General features: G+C 43.7%; 1 long non-coding RNA gene across 1 annotated transcript; it reads right to left on the bottom strand.

Annotated features, from left to right (window-relative positions):
* Positions 1-778: 778 nt before the first annotated feature.
* On the bottom strand, positions 779-3647 carry LOC119328370. Its single transcript, XR_005158939.1, has 4 exons — positions 3099-3647; positions 2943-2997; positions 1754-1914; positions 779-1071 (listed from the first exon to the last, which is right to left on the bottom strand). It is a non-coding gene; the product is annotated as an uncharacterized LOC119328370 (long non-coding RNA).
* Between the last annotated feature and the right edge of the window lie 13922 nt (positions 3648-17569).

The raw sequence follows: 17569 nt of genomic DNA, 5'->3' as shown, positions 1-17569 counted from the left end.
CATGAACCACTTAGCAACGACTATAAGCACTAGTACAAGTTGTTGAGCGTACGTTGTACACTGCATATGTATAGGACTTGGGTATGTATTTATACCGGTGTATCTCTCTCTCTCCTCTTATATTTGTACATCTTGAAAGACAAGTAGAGGCCGGTCCACCATATACCTATATATGTGCACCATGCACACAATTAATGATTATCGATTCTTGCAATCCCATTCTTCCTAACTAACATGGTATCAGTTTAGCACGCCGATTCTATTCCCACCTTCCGCACCATCCGCCACCGCCGCCTCCTTTGCGTCGCCGCCACCGATGTACACCGCCGCCGCCGCACCCCTTCCCCTCGCAGCCGCCGCCACTACAAGAAATACACTCAATTATGACTCCCCATTTTGGTCGTTGATTCGTCATATTTATCGTTTATTGACCTTTTTTTGACCAAATTCAGAAGGTCAACAGTTGGCTGTCAAGAACGAACAAACTTGACCTTTTTGGAATTTTGGTCATAGCTAGACTGATGACCAAAATTTCAGAAAGGTCACTACCCACTTGCCTGAGCCACGTAGGATCTGACATGGCTGAGCTGACATGGCATTGTTAGTGACCAAATGGAATCATCATAAATTTCATAGCCCAGTCCATCAATCTAGCCTACATGGACCTGGCCCAATACCTATCTTTTTTATTGAAATGGTCTGATTTATTTGGGTTGATGCATTATTTTCAGAAGCATGCATATCTCATGTATGAAAACAAGTACAATAAAATACAATATTGCAGATAAATTGTATATTTCATTTCAGTAACACATCACATGAAATACAATACATCATCCATTAACTCCTCTACACAGAAAGGTCCAAGGTCCAACAAGTGCACAAGTGCACATCAAAATAATGCTTCAAGTGCAAGTGCACAGCAAAAAGACCCAACAAGTGCACAGGCGCACAACAACATATTTCTACAAAGATTGGACGAGATGGGCAAATTTTAGTTGATCACACATAACATCAATGAGAAACGAAGCTCCTTCTGCCCTTCGTTTCTTTTGAGTGCTTCAGATCATCCTGGTAATTGGAATAATCAAACATAAGAAAGCACACAAAATATGAGCAAACAAAAGATAACTGGAGGTTTTACATCCAGCAATTAACGCAAGACTAAGACATGCTCCCATATAAATTTCAGGAATTGCAGGATTATTCTTGTGTTAGCTCAACACTTTGTGCAAAAAAAACTCACATTAATAACTTCCAACATGAAGAGATGTCAATCATATATCTTTAACACAGTAAAATAAACAGCACCGACATGAGCACCACAACACAACACAGCTCATATACCACTAAACCAAACTCAACACAAACAACACATGCACACAAAGTATGCATGGCTGAAACACAACCTCATATGTAGACTTTAACTTAATTCATGAGTTTGAATCGAAGTAACAATCAGAACCATTTCCTGTAGTGATGTCGACCTTTATTGTTGAACAGGAAAATGCTAACAGCTAGTTACAGAGATAAACATAATCCTCCCAGAAGAGTCTTGGCAATTTGCATTAAATATTAACATGGTTGCAAAACTTCAGTTTGAGGGTAGCATGTTTCTTTAGCCTTTACTTGACTAGAATTACAAAATGAAGCACATGAACAAATCATACGAACAAGCAACCCCATGAAGACCGCTCACTTGAATCTTGTTTATACTTTTCTTGCAGATTAAGATGTGGGGGAAGAGTGTTACCTTGATGGGATCTCAGTAGTAGCATACAACCTGGATAGTGTAGACTAACTCCGGAGGAAAAATATTACATTTTCTCGAAGGTGAGATTGAGCTAGACATTGCCAAAAAAATCCTTGCATTCACTTGGTTCAGATCTTCCCTATGAGGTGATGAGCATTCCACTGCAGCAAACCAAAAGATAAAAATCAAAATACAACCACTTTCATAGAGACAACTACAAGCCAAGTTTAGCTAATATGACTTCTATAGCATGCAAGATGTATCTTAGATCAACAAAAGTTGGATGAACATTCTAAAATCAATCTAATAACTAGACTAACATATAAATGCAGATTGAACAAAAACAAGAACAAAAGCTACGACGAGGAACCCTTGTGCGACATATAAAGAGTAGAGTATTCAATGAAGGTCATATTTTCCACAAGACTGATCAAAACAAGAAATATTCGAGTCTACTAATTTATTACTGAATCACATAACATCATAGGAGAAAACAATGATTTTCAAGTTTAACTAAGACATGCATATAGGCTAACGAATAGTAAGTCACAGCCAAAAGCATTTCGACTTCCATTTATTTGCACCCACACAATCATCATGTGCTCACAGTTCAGAACATGTTATTTAATTATGTAGCTCCGCATTGTTGCTGGCCTGACTAAACTCGTCCTCTAGCATACGGGGATACGGCAATTTGATTAGGTAAGGATTATATGAATATAAAAGGACATTGCTACAAGGCAAAGCCTGCTGTGGTGCTTGCAGATTATTTGCAGCAGGCACTTACCAACATTATTGACATTGTTTATGACTTGGAAGTCAGTAAGACACTAGCTCAGCTGGTGTAGAGAAGTTGATTATACATGTCTGTGCTGCTACACTGACTGAGGGTTCCCATGGAACACTCTCAACTAAACAAGCTTTTTCTCAGTGATGATAGTATCTACTTGCTCTCTATAATCAGTCAGGATTTTGTTCTTACCATGCATGTTCAGGCATAATTACGCAAAAAGACTCTGTCCATCTCTGGTAAGATACACTAACATGTGTCCGTGCACTACTCATGCATGCCTATAATTTGTTTGTTTGTACACTAGCTGAAAACGGGTGACACAATTAAGAAAATGGCATGAACATATATCTTCTCTGGCTGCAAATAACATAGCAGCAGATACTGTACTGAACCCACCATTGATAAATTCCCTCACCGACGCTGGCACCTTCAGAGCAGCAGGTTTTAGTTCCTATACATAGCAGCAGATTTGGCACATTCAAACATTAATTTGAGCAGCCACAAACACCGTCATCGATCAATAGTGCTCGGAAAGAAAAGAAAGAGACTGACCGATGCTGAACTCTAAGGCGAGGACGGTAGTGAGGATGGCCCAGACGGGGCTGCGAGCCGCGTGGTCATCTTGGCCACGTACACATGATTCCTGGGGGGCCTTGCGCGCGAACGCACGCATCTCCTTTGCCATTGCGAGCACCGCCGCCCGCCACACGGGCCGATTGTCTGGATCCTCATCGCCGCCGACGCCGGGGCCATTGGAGTTGACCCAGTCAAGCGACGCGGCTCACCCAGCACCCGCTAGTCCAGCGACAAGTTCACTGCTCCGGCAGAAGCGGCAGCGACCACATCAGCGAGGCGGTGATCCGTCAAGCCCCGCCCTCCGTTGTCATGCGCGCGGTTGGTGCAACAGCGATTCTCGGTACCCGCCGCCGTCAAGGTCTATTCCCACCGCCGTCCTGGTGACCTGCCGCTGCAGCGGCGGGATGGTTAGGCCGGATCCGTGTGTGGATTTGATGGATCTGGCCAGATCGAGGCTCGACGGGGAGGAGGTGAGGGGGTCGTGGCCTCGTGGAAGAGTCCCAGACCCGGGGCAAGGGGAGGGGGTGGCGGCGCTGGAGGGGATTCTGGAGGAGTTAGGGTTTCATACATTTTATATTTTTTTTGAGAATCTCACAAAGCTTTATTACTGAATCATAATGTTCATAGGTACAAAAAGAAGATCGCCGGGTTGTCCTAGCCAAGTGTGTCGGCCAAACCCTAAAGATAACGCATGCATTGCGAGATTATGGGCCTCCGTATTGGAGGTCCTATACTCATGAGTAAACGAACATGAAATAAAGGTAGTTGCTCTAGTCTTGATTTCCTAGACAATGGCTCCAAATTCTGCTGAGCTTCCCTGTCTGATTGCATCTACCACCACCTTGCAATCGGAGGCAACAAGTAAATGATTGATATAGAGATCTTCTGAAAGTGCTAATGCCTCCCGAACAGCTAGTGCTTCTAGCACTTGGGGGTTGTGCAGTCCTCTGAAAACGAGAGCTGACGCTCCCATGAACAAACCTCTCTCATCCCTGCAAACCACACCAACTGCGCCAAATGTACCTGGACGTGACACGGCCGCGTCCACATTGAGTTTGTAGTAATCTGTTGGTGGTGGAATCCACGTACGGGGTCGTGGTACTGCTATCCCATGTGCTTCCTCCTTCTTCTTCTTCAAAAACTCTATGTCTGATAAGTAAGCTTTGATGAAGTTGTCAGTGAGAAGAAAGGCTGAAATGCCAACGGACGTCTGTCTATTCTCTAATTCACCCGATCCCTATCCGCTTTCCAAAAAGGAAGAATGCATGAACCACGGCAGAGGAGAAAGGACGGATCACCTGCCGATCTTTTACAAAACTATGCCAGAAAGGATATAAAGATTGACCGGTACAAACGCCATCTCCATCAATCTACGCTCATTAAGGAGAGGGTTCCTTAGAGAATAAAATGGGGAGCGAACGAAAAAGATGTGTGGCTGAGGTGTTGGGAGCCCCCAATAGAGAAGGACGATGCGGAAAGGTATGGTGGGAATACAAACAGGCCTGGACAGAAGAAGTAGACGAAAGACCTCCAGGCTGTGTCGTCATTCTCAATCCTGAAAAGAGAGCGCACATCCTGAGGAAGGCGCGTCATGCAAAGGTTCCCATTTTTTTCCTTAGTTGACCCCGTGTTTCTATCGGATCCTAAGCTTCATCGGGACAAGCGCATAAACCATCCCATCCCGGTAGAGGGGACAGAGCAGCTCAGCGGGCTAATCAGTGACCTCATCTACCCAAAGACTTTATTTCTGCTGTACTTTCTTAAGCAATAGGAGCTCCTTCATATGCCCTTGAAGGCGGGAATATTGGTACTGAAACGAGGTTTAAAGGTACCTTTTCCCGTTGTCCGCTTTGCCTTCGTACGACTTTCCTTGGCAAACTATCCCAAAAAAGGAATGGGCTTTTTCAAAATAAAACTTGTTGTTTACTCATTGTGGCAAAACAAAACTCTCTTATTTTCCTTCGAGATGAATACCAATTTGATAGAGGTGGGGCATTTTTCATGAGTGGATTCGAGAATGTGGTCCCTCCTCTCTTTTGACCAGTCCTTGGCTTCTTTGTTTGATGATGGCGATAGCTCTTCTCTAGCCCGGCTAGATAACAAAACAATGAAATAACACGCCACTGTGGTGATAAATCTTCTTGATGAAATCTTACTGATTCGACTCGTGGACCTTTTCCAAAGAGTAGTGGCCTTCGTTCGAAAGGTGAAAACAACCAGTCAATACCTTATTGATTCAAAAGGGAATGCAGATGCAATCTACTTGGAATAAAGGGTCTTGGCATGTAGTTGACTTCATAATGAAGAGCCAGAAGTTTAATGTCACTAGCTTCATTCTTACAGAAATTGATCAAGCTAGAAAGAAGGGATTTCCACAAGAATCTTCTCTTTGCACCACACATCATGAGAATGATATTGAACAAGAGTTAGCTCAGCCTGCCTCTTCCTTTGCTCCCCATTTTTAGACTTCTACAAGTCGATCTTCTTACGATGGAAATCACGAAAAAGATCATTCGCTCTTACCTCGTCTGGAGCAGACGAAACGTCTTTTGTTTGGCCTTTGGCCTTTTCATTTCAGTACAGAAGCCGAGTAGATCAATCAGATGACCATGGGTATGAGTCTCTTGTTTCACCTTCAGGTGTCCCATTTCTGCATCCGTTCTTGTAAGCGATAGCGATCCGTTGACAAGAAATCACTTAGATTAATAAGGTTTTGTGACTACGAGTTGCAGAAAGCGGCGCAGCCAATGGCCTGGGCTTTGAGTGGTATGAATTGAATAAAATATCATAATAAGCACGGTCGATCAACATTGGGGTCAGCATTAAGAAAGAGAAACCATGGGATATGGCCACGATGGACTTTATTGAGGGCCCGGCGCCAGGGAACTATACTCGCTAGCCCAAGCTACTGGTTTTATTTATAGAGTCAAGGGTGAGCATGTGACTGTGACTAAATAGCAGCGTGCCTTTGGCTCGCAGTATTGGAAAAAGATGAATCGGACTTGGCAGATTGAACTGCAGACTATAAAGAAGGAGGAAGAAAGCCCATAATTATCATGTATGACAAGGTTGTTCTTATCATGGTGAAACTGTTGGAAAAAGGTTACTGTGATTTTCTATCTATTAGTTGACTACGGAGCTTCTTCGTCCCGACCTATCTATATGTGAAAAGCACTCCGCCAGAATCCTCGTAGTAGTAAGTCATGGATTACAAGCTGTCCCTTCCGAAAAGCTCGTTTGCAATAGATATAGGGTTTACCAACCTCAGGCATGGACATAGACACCAGATCATTTTGATAGAAATGAGGTAGACTGGAAGCTGAAGCCAATAGACCAATGGAACTAATCAATCACTTGCTTTCCCAACTGGAGCAGGAAACTTCCAACCAAATAGGAGGGACCCGGAAGAAGAGATAAATGACAACTATCTCTAGAGAATTGAAAAGAGGTGTGCGAACTATGTTATTGAATCGGCCATGAAAACCTAAAATGAAGGAATAGGGGGTCTGGGATAAGCATGTATTGGAGGCGGGTTTCCCAATAAGTCAATAGCTATCCTTCGCTATCTGGGGCTAGCTCACTCTATGAGATAAGTTTCATGTATGGTTCGAAGCAGTTAACTCCCTTTTAAGGAGCGATCGATCAGCCCCGACCATGACCGGTCTAGAATCTCTCTCATTGAGCTTCTCTTTTGCGCCTGCTTTCTTCTTGATTTATTGCAGCAGCTAGTCTCCCTTTTCCAAATTCGATTATAAGTGAAGTGAGTTATGTTTCAAGAAATTCCATCCATTTCATCGCCCAGAATAATACCTAGTCCTGCCAATCTCTACGACAATCTCTGGTTTAGTTGATCTTTTTCTATTATGAAAAGCAAGGAAACACTAGTAATGGTGGAAACAGAACTTAGAAATCTAAGGCTGAAGGCTAGTTTCATTAACGAGTCTCACCTATTTCTTACTTCCCCTACCAGCCCTACCTACATCACCTTTCATATGGAACAGGCATGCTTTAGTGATGGGGCTAGCCGCTTTCACAAGAAATCAAACCAAACAAAGACACTTAGCATAGGAGTAGATTAGGGCATCTAGTGCTCTGTTCATCGTCTAAGGACTATAAGGTGCCAAGGGAAATAGCTCCATCCCATTGGATATCCCTAGCCTTGGTGGATCAGTGCAGTGAGAAAAAACTCTTCCATTCTATCTATGGTAGATAAAGGAGCTTCAAAGCCGTAGCCATCCTCATGGCCTTTTCACCCTACAGCCGTTGCACTTTTTTTATTAAATGAAATAGTTCGTTTTCTCGCTCTTAACTCGAAAGTACTAACTAAATAGGGGCACGGAGAAATAAAGAAGTGTGGGGGAGAAGCAGCCGAGCTCATTTCCTTCCATTCCTGCTCTATAGTAGGGGTTATGTCCCCCTTTCCTAGTGAGAGCAATACGCAATGCTGCTACGAATAGAGATAGTGCCCTATCCACTATAAAACGGTACTCTGCTTCGACCACACGGTATGGCTCCCTCATTTCAAACCAAGCTGTAGACCGAGTAGGAAACAGCTAAAGGTTCCGGTCCAAAGGTAAGAAGATCCGTTGGTTGGAAATCCGTATCAATTGTTACTGGTTCTCCCGTTCTTGGTACTGTGTCATGTGACTCTAAAGCCCCAACTAGGCTAGATCGAGATCTTGGTCCTTGCTAGGCTTACTCGCGTAAATAACCCCCATGTCTTAGGTGTTCTCGGGGGTAAGCGAGTCAGTACAATCGGTTGCACAACCGTCCAGTCCATATCATAATTGTCATAATCAATCATATCAGTAGGTGGCATACTTGCCTGCTCAAGTCCATCTACTATGGATGTGGGCTTGGACCAAGCCATCCCCAAACACTGAACCGGATCTTGAAAACGGGACTGAACTGAATCCGACTTCTTGGTAGCCCAGTGGCTTTTGGTCCCCATCGGAAAGTGCTGAATGGATTGCTCCTTGCCCAACGACAAAAAGAAAGAAATTTAGGAGAGGATTGATAGGTTTAAGCATTCAGGGCTGGTCGCTCTTATGGATACCTGTGAGCTAGAGTCGGGAATCGAAAAGGAGACAACGGAGACATGGGCTGCTCTGGTTTGGGCCGAGAAGACGCGCGCGGGTAATTGATTTGCAGAAAAATAGGCTGGGAAATTTGGAGCGAGCTGAAAAATTGGTGGACATATGGCGCGAGCCTTTATTAGGAAATAAGTTGGCATGAGCATATAACTGGTTAGCAGTAGTTAGTGAGTTCCATAAAAACTACTAGTGCCAGTAGTGTATAAGAAAAAGGTATTATGTTCTTGTTGGCAAAAAAAGTATTCTATTTTGCTACTTCCTCCGTCTCATAATGTACGGCAAAAACATCTTACGTTATGGGACGGTTACATTATGAGACAGAGGAAGTATTACGTAGCAAACTAACTTGAATTATATGAGCCTAATGGTTAGCTTATATTGCATAAGGTTTTGATTTTTGGTTTTTTTTTTCAAATGGAATCGTATTAAAAATGAATATTCATGAAATGACAAATATCAACAGTATGACCCATATATACACAACTTCTAAAGATCTTTTTTTATTTGGATATGAAATAATATTGATAATCCTCAAAAAATTACAAAAGGGTTGAAGCAAATTTGAATCCTCCAACAATTTTGAAGTTTTTTAATTGAAAATAAACAAAAAACTATAAAAGCGAAGCCCTTGCATTTTTTAACACCTGTCGGGTGTAGATATACCATGTTGGTCCTGCACGCGTAGGTTGATTTGACACGCATGGCTGACACATAAACAAAATTATTACATGTATACTTGACACAGAGGCAAAATTGTTGACGTGCCTACTCACTCACCATTACTTGGGCCTATGGACATATTAATTTGGTTAAGGTGGACCCAAAATATGGCCATGGATAGTGCTATACATTTTATGACCAATTGACGTGATGCGGCGATGACCTTTTTGACAGATATTATCACAATGGTGGGGGGGTTTGGACCCCTCTGGTCAGCCCTTGACCATTTCGTCAATTTTGGTCATTGATCTATGACCAATAAACCATGGTCGTTATATTTTTGTCATAAACGGGCATATTTCTTGTAGTGCGCTCTCCTCTCTGCCATCGCTGCCTCCCTCCCCCAGTCGCCGCCGCGCCCCAAAACCCTAACCCTAACCCGCACCGCCGCCACTAGCCTACCCACCCGAGCCGCCGCAACCCTCCCTTGCCGCTGCTCCCATGGCGTCTCCCCTCTCCAGCAACTCCAACCCGTTCGCTGGACTTGTGCCTGACGCCACCGCCGTCCGTGATCTCAACATCCACACCCGCGTTCCCATCAAGCTCGACCAATCCACCTCCTCGTACTACGCGTGGAAGACCTACTTCAACCTCGTATTCCGCGAGTACCACCTCCTCGAGCACGTCGACGGGACCGTGGATGGCGACCTCATGGCGGATGATCCGGACTGGGCGGCCATTGAGGCCTCCCTCATGCGGTGGTTCTACCTCACGGTCTCCCCGGACATCTTCCATACGGTTGTCTTGGAGGATGACGACGTGTGTGTCGTGTGGACCAAGATCAATAATCTCTTCACCGACAATAAGCTTCAACGTCTTGTGTTTTTGCAGCAGGAATTTTTCAGGTGCTACCAAGATGATTCCTCCATCGACGACTACTGCATGCGCCTGAAGCACCTCGCCGATGAGCTTCGTGACATCGGCGCCAAGGTGTCGGACGAGCTCATGCTTAGCACCCTCACCGCCGACATCAACGAGGATTTCGGCAACGTGGCCTCGAACCTCTCCCTGCTGCCGAACCCGACCTTCCAGTCCGTCGCCGCGTATCTACGCTTGGAGGAACGTCGGGTGAAGAAGGTCAAGGCCCGTGTTCATCACACCGCCCTCGCTGTCGGGACATCTCGCGGGCCGCCACAGCCTGCCCCGACCCAACCACGTCCGTCGGTGCCACCGGGGTACTTTCCCCTCCCGCCTGCTCCACCCGCACCTCCCGCTCCTTCGCAACAGCAGCATGTTGGGGAACGTAGTAATTTAAAAAAATCCTACACACACGCAAGATCATGGTGATGCATGGCAACGAGAGGGGAGAGTGTGTCCACGTACCCTTGTAGACCGAAAGCGGAAGCGTTAGCACAATGCGGTTGATGTAGTCGTACGTCTTCACGATCCGACCGATCAAGTACCGAACACACGGCACCTCCGAGTTCTGCACACGTTCAACTCGATGACGTCCCTCGAACTCCGATCCAGCCGAGTGTTGAGGGAGAGTTTTGTCAGCACGACGGCGTGGTGACGATGATGATGTTCTACCGACGCAGGGCTTCGCCTAAGCACTGCTACAATATGATCGAGGTGGATTATGGTGGAGGGGGGCACCACACACGGCTAAGAGATCAAGAGATCAATTGTTGTGTCTATGGGGTGCCCCCTGGCCACGTATATAAAGGAGTGGAGGAGGGGAGGGGCCGGCCCTCTCTATGGCGCGTCCTAGGGGAGTCCTACTCCCACCGGGAGTAGGATTCCCCCTTTCCTAGTAGAACTAGGAGCCCTTCCAAGTAATAGGAGTATGAGAGAAGGAAAGGGAAAAGAGAAGAGAAGGAAGGAGGGGGCGCAACCCTTCCCCCTAGTCCAATTCGAACTAGGCCTTGGGGGCGTGCGACCTGCCTCTCTCTCTTTCCCCTAGAGCCCAATAAGGCCCATACACTCCCCGGCGAATTTCCGTAACTCCCCGGTACTCCGATAAATACCCGAATCACTCGGAACCTTTCCGATGTCCGAATATAGTCATCCAATATATCGATCATTATGTCTCGACCATTTCAAGACTCCTCATCATGTCCCAGATCTCATCCGGGACTCCGAACTACCTTTGGTACATCAAAACACATAAACTCATAATATAATCATCATCGAACTTTAAGCATGCAGACCCTACGGGTTCGAGAACTATGTAGACATGACCGAGACACGTCTCTGGTCAATAACCAATAGCGGAACCTGGATGCTCATATTGGCTCCTACATATCCTGCGAAGATCTTTATCGGTCAAACCGCATAACAACATACGTTGTTCCCTTTGTCATCGGTATGTTACTTGCCCGAGATTCAATCGTCGGTATCTCAATACCTAGTTCAATCTCGTTACCGGCAGGTCTCTTTACTCCTTCTGTAATACATCAACCCACAACTAACTCATTAGTTGCAATGCTTGCAAGGCTTAAGTGATGTGTATTACCGAGTGGGCCCAGAGATACCTCTCCGACAATCGAAGTGACAAATCCTAATATCGAAATACGCCAACCCACCAAGTACCTTCGGAGACACCTGTAGAGCACCTTTATAATCACCCAGTTACGTTGTGACGTTTGGTAGCACACAAAGTGTTCCTCCGCTAAACGGGAGTTGCATAATCTCATAGTCATAAGAACATGTATAAGTCATGAAGAAAGCAATAGCAACAAACTAAACGATCAAGTTCTAAGCTAACGGAATGGGTCAAGTCAATCACATCATTCTCCTAATGATGTGATCCCGTTAATCAAATGACAACCCATGTCTATGGTTAGGAAACATAACCATCTTTGATCAACGAGCTAGTCAAGTAGAGGCATACTAGTGACACTCTGTTTGTCTATGTATTCACACATGTATTATGTTTCTGGCTAATACAATTCTAGCATGAATAATAAACATTTATCATGATATAAGGAAATAAATAATAACTTTATTATTGCCTCTAGGGCATATTTCCTTCAGTCTCCCACTTGCACTAGAGTTAATAATCTAGTTCACATCGCCATGTGATTTAATACCAATAGTTCACATCACCATGTGATTAACACCCATAGTTCACATCGACATGTGACCAACACCCAAAGGGTTTACTAGAGTCAATAATCTAGTTCACACCGCTATGTGATTAACACCCAAAGAGTACTAAGGTGTGATCATGTTTTGCTTGTGAGAGAAGTTTAGTCAACGGGTCTGCCACATTCAGATCTATAAGTATTTTGTAAATTTCTATGCCAACAATGCTCTGCACGGAGCTACTCTAACTAATTGCTCCCACTTTCAATATGTATCCAGATTGAGATTTAGAGTCATCTGGACAGTGTCAAAATTTGCATCGACATAACCCTTTACGACGAACCTTTTTGTCACCTCCATAATCGAGAAACATATCCTTATTCAACTAAGGATAATTTTGACCGCTGTCAAGTGATCTACTCCTAGATCACTATTGTACTCCCTTGCCAAAAACAGTGTAGGGTATACAATAGATCTGGTACATAGCATGGCATATTTTATAGAACCTATGGCCAAGGCATAGGGAATGACTTTCATTCTCTTTCTATCTTCTGCCGTGGTCGGGCTTTGAGTCTTACTTAGTTTCACAGCTTGTAACACAGGCAAGAACTCTTTTTTTGATTGTTCCATTTTGAACTACTTCAAAATCTTGTCAAGGTATGTACTCATTGAAAAACTTATCAAGCGTCTTGATCTATCTCTTATAGATCTTGATGCTCAATATGTAAGCAGCTTCACCGAGGTCTTTCTTTGAAAAACTCCTTTCAAACACTTCTTTATGCTTTGCAGAATAATTCTACATTATCTCCGATCAACAAGATGTCATTCACATATACTTATCAGAAATGATGTAGTGCTCCCACTCACTTTCTTGTAAATACAGGCTTCACCGCAAGTCTGTATAAAACTATATGCTTTGATCAACTTATCAAAGCGTATATTCCAACTCCGAGATGCTTGCACCAGTCCATAGATGGATCGCTGGAGCTTGCATATTTTGTTAGCACCTTTAGGATTGACAAAACCTTCTGGTTGCATCATATACAACTCTTCTTTAATAAATCCATTAAGGAATGCAGTTTTGTTTATCCATTTGCCAGACTTCATAAAATGCGGCAATTGCTAACATGATTCGGACAGACTTAAGCATAGATACGAGTGAGAAACTCTCATCGTAGTCAATACCTTGAATTTGTCGAAAATGTTTTGCGACAATTGTAGCTTTGTAGATAGTAACACTACTATCAGCGTCTGTCTTCCTCTTGAAGATCCATTTAATCTCAATGGCTTGCCGATCATTGGGCAAGTCAATCAAAGTCCATACTTTGTTCTCATACATGGATCTCATCTCAGACTTCATGGCCTCAAGCCATTTCGCGGAATCTGGGCTCATCATCGCTTCCTCATAGTTCGTAGGTTCGTCATGGTCAAGTAACATGACCTCCAGAATAGGATTACCGTACCACTCTGGTGCGGATCTCACTCTGGTTTACCTACAAGGTTCGGTAGTAACTTGATCTGAAGTTACATGATCATCATCATTAGCTTCCTCACTAATTGGTGTAGTAGTCACAAGAACAGATTTCTGTGATGAACTACTTTCCAATAAGGGAGCAGGTACAGTTACCTCATCAAGTTCTACTTTCCTCCCACTCACTTCTTTCGAGAGAAACTCCTTCTCTAAAAAGGATTCATTCTCAGCAATGAATATCTTGCCTTCGGATCTATGATAGAAGGTGTTCCCAACATTTTCTTTTGGGTATCCTATGAAGACGCACTTCTCCGATTTGGGTTTGAGCTTATCGGGTTGAAACTTTTTCACATAAGCATTGCAACCTCAAACTTTAAGAAACGACAGCTTAGGTTTCTTGCCAAACCATAGTTCATACAGTGTCGTCTCAACGGATTTAGATGGTGCCCTATTTAACGTCAATGTAGCTGTCTCTAATGCATAACCCCAAAATGATAGTGGTAAATCGGTAAGAGACATCATAGATCGCACCATATCTAATAAAGTACGGTTACGACGTTCGGACACACCATTACACTGTGGTGTTCCAGGTGGCGTGAGTAGTGAAACTATTTCACATTGTTTTAACTGAAGGCCAAACCCGTAACTCAAATATTTTTCTTCTGCGATCATATCGTAGAAACTTTTATTTTTGTTAAGATGATTCTCCACTTCACTCTGAAATTCTTTGAACTTTTCAAATGTTTCAGACTTGTGTTTCATCAAGTAGATGTACTCATACCTGCTCAAATCATCTGTGAAGATCAGAAAATAATGATACCTGCCGCAAGCCTCAATATTCATCGGACCACACACATCTGTCTGTATGATTTCCAACAAATCTGTTGCTCGCTTCATAGTTTCGGAGAACGGCGTTTTAGTCATCTTGCCCATGAGGCACGGTTCGCAAGTACCAAGTGATTCATAATCAAGTGGTTCCAAAAGTCCATCAGTATGGAGTTTCTTCATGCGCTTTATACCGATATGACCTAAACGGCAGTGCCACAAATAATTTGCACTATCATTATTAACTTTGCATCTTTTGGCTTCAATATTATGAAAATGTGTATCACCACGATCGAGATCCAACAACCCATTTTCATTGGGTGTATGAGCATAGAAGGTTTTATTCATGTAAACAGAACAACAATTATTCTCTAACTTACATGAATAACTATATTGCAATAAACATGATCCAATCATATTCATGCTCAACGCAAACACTAAATAACATTTATTTTAGGTTTAACACTAACCCCAAAAGTATAGGGAGTGTGTGATGATGATCATATCAATCTTGGAACTATTTCCAATACACATCGTCACTTTACCCTTAACTAGTCTCTGTTCATTCTGCAACTCCCGTTTCGAGTTACTATTCTTAGCAACTGAACTAGTATCAAATACCGAGGGGTTGCTATAAACACTAGTAAAGTACACATCAATAACATGTATATCCAATATACCTTTGTTCACCTCGCCATCCTTCTTATCCGCCAAATACTTGGGGCAGTTTCGCTTCTAGTGACCAGTCCCTTTGCAGTAGAAGCACTCAGTCTCAGGCTTAGGTCCAGACTTGGGCTTCTTCACTTGAGCAGCAACTTGCTTGCCGTTCTTCTTGAAGTTCCCCTTCTTCCATTTGCCCTTTTCTTGAAACTAGTGGTCTTTGTCAACCATCAACACTTGATGCTTTTCTTGATTTCTACCTTCGTCGATTTCAGCATCACGAGGAGCTAGGGAATTACTTTTGTCATCCCTTGCATATTATAGTTCATCACTAAGTTCTAGTAACTTGGTGATAGTGACTAGAGAACTTTGTCAATTACTCTCTTATCTGGAATACTAACTCCCACTTGATTCAAGCAATTGTAGTACTCAGACAATATGAGCACATGCTCACTGGTTGAGCTATTCTCCTCCATCTTGTAGGCAAAGTACTGTCAGAGGTCTCATACCTCTCGACACGGGCATGAGTATGAAATACCAATTTCAACTCTTGGAACATCATATATGCTCCATGGCGTTCAAAACGTCTTTGAAGCCCCAATTCTAAGCCGTTAAGCATGGTGCACTAAACTATCAAGTAGTCATCATATTGAGCTAGCCAAACGTTCATAACCTTTGTATCTGCTCCTGCAATAGGTCTGTCACCTAGTGTTGCATCAAGGACATAATTCTTCTGTGCAGCAATGAGGATAAACCTCAGATCATGGATCCAATCCGCATCATTGCTACTAACATCTTTCAACTTAGTTTTCTCTAGGAACATATCAAAAATAAAACAAGGGAGCTAAACGCGAGCTATTGATCTACAACATAGATATGGTAATACTACCAGGACTAAGTTCATGATAAATTCAAGTTCAATTAATCATATTACTTAAGAACTCCCACTTAGATAAACATCCCTCTAATCCTCTAAGCGATCACGTGATCCATATCAACTAAACCATGTCCGATCATCACGTGAGATGGAGTAGTTTCAATGGTGAACATCACTATGTTGATCATATCTACTATATGATTCACGCTCGACCTTTCGGTCTCAGTGTTCCGAGGCCATATCTGTTATATGCATGCTAGGCTCGTCAAGTTTAACCTAAGTATTCCGCGTGTAAAACTGTTTTGCACCCGTTGTATTTGAATGTAGAGCCTATCACACCCGATCATCATGTGGTGTCTCAGCACGAAGAACTTTCGCAACGGTGCATACTCAGGGAGAACACTTGTACCTTGATAATTAGTGAGAGATCATCTTATAAAGCTACCGTCGAACTAAGCAAAATAAGATGTCTAAAAGATAAACATCACATGCAATCAAAATATGTGACATGATATGGCCATCATCATCTTGTGCCTTTGATCTCCATCTCCAAAGCATCATCATGATTTCCATCGTCACAGACATGACACCATGATCTCCATCATCTTGATCTATATCAATGTGTCGTCACATGGTCGTCTCGCCAACTATTGCTCCTGCAACTATTGTTAACGCATAGAGATAAAGTAAAGCAATTATTTGGCGCTTGCATCTTATGCAATAAAGAGACAACCCTAAGGCTTCTGCCAGTTGCCGATAACTTCAACAAAACATGATCATCTTATACAACAACCTATATCTCATCACGTCTTGACCATATCACATCACAACATGCTCTGCAAAAACAAGTTAGACGTCCTTTACTTTGTTGTTGCAAGTTTTACATGGCTGCTATGGGCTGAGCAAGAACCGTTCTTACCTACGCATCAAAACCACAACGATAGTTTGTCAAGTTAGTGTTGTTTTAACCTTCTCAAGGACCGGGCGTAGCCACACTCGGTTCAACTAAAGTTGGAGAAATTGACACCCGCTAGTCACCTGTGTGCATAGCACGGTGGTAAAACCAGTATCGCGTAAGCGTACGCGTAATGTCGGTTCGGGTCGCTTCATCCAACAATACCACCGAACCAAAGTGTGACATGCTGGTAAGCAGTATGACTTATATCGCCCACAACTCACTTGTGTTCTACTCATGCATATTACATCAACGCATAAAACATGGCTCGGATGCCACTATTGGGGAACGTAGTAATTTTTAAAACAAAAATCCTATGCACACGCAAGATCATGGTGATGCATAGCAACGAGAGGGGAGAGTGTGTCCACGTACCCTTGTAGACCGAAAGCGGAAGCGTTAGCGCAACGCAGTTGATGTAGTCGTACGTCTTCACGACCCGACCGAGGTGGATTATGGTGGAGGGGGGCACCGCACACGGCTAAGAGATCAAGAGATCAATTGTTGTGTCTATGGGGTGCCCCCTGGCCACGTATATAAAGGAGTGGAGGAGGGGAGGGGCCGGCCCTCTCTATGGCGCACCCTAGGGGAGTCCTACTCCCACTGGGAGTAGGATTCCCCCTTTCCTAGTAGAACTAGGAGCCCTTCCAAGTAGTAGGAGTAGGAGAGAAGGAAAGGGAAAAGAGAAGAGAAGGAAGGAGGGGGCGCAGCCCTCCCCCTAGTCCAGTTCGGACTAGGCCTTGGGAGGGGGGGCGCGCAGCCTGCCTCTCTCTCTTTCCCCTAAAGCCCAATAAGGCCCATACACTCCCCGGTGAATTC

The sequence above is a fragment of the Triticum dicoccoides genome, chromosome 7A, assembly GCF_002162155.2.
Source record: "Triticum dicoccoides isolate Atlit2015 ecotype Zavitan chromosome 7A, WEW_v2.0, whole genome shotgun sequence".
Taxonomy (NCBI): Eukaryota; Viridiplantae; Streptophyta; class Magnoliopsida; order Poales; family Poaceae; genus Triticum; species Triticum dicoccoides.
The sequence above is the reverse complement of the archived record's forward strand: the minus strand, read 5'-3'. Positions and strand labels throughout refer to the sequence as shown.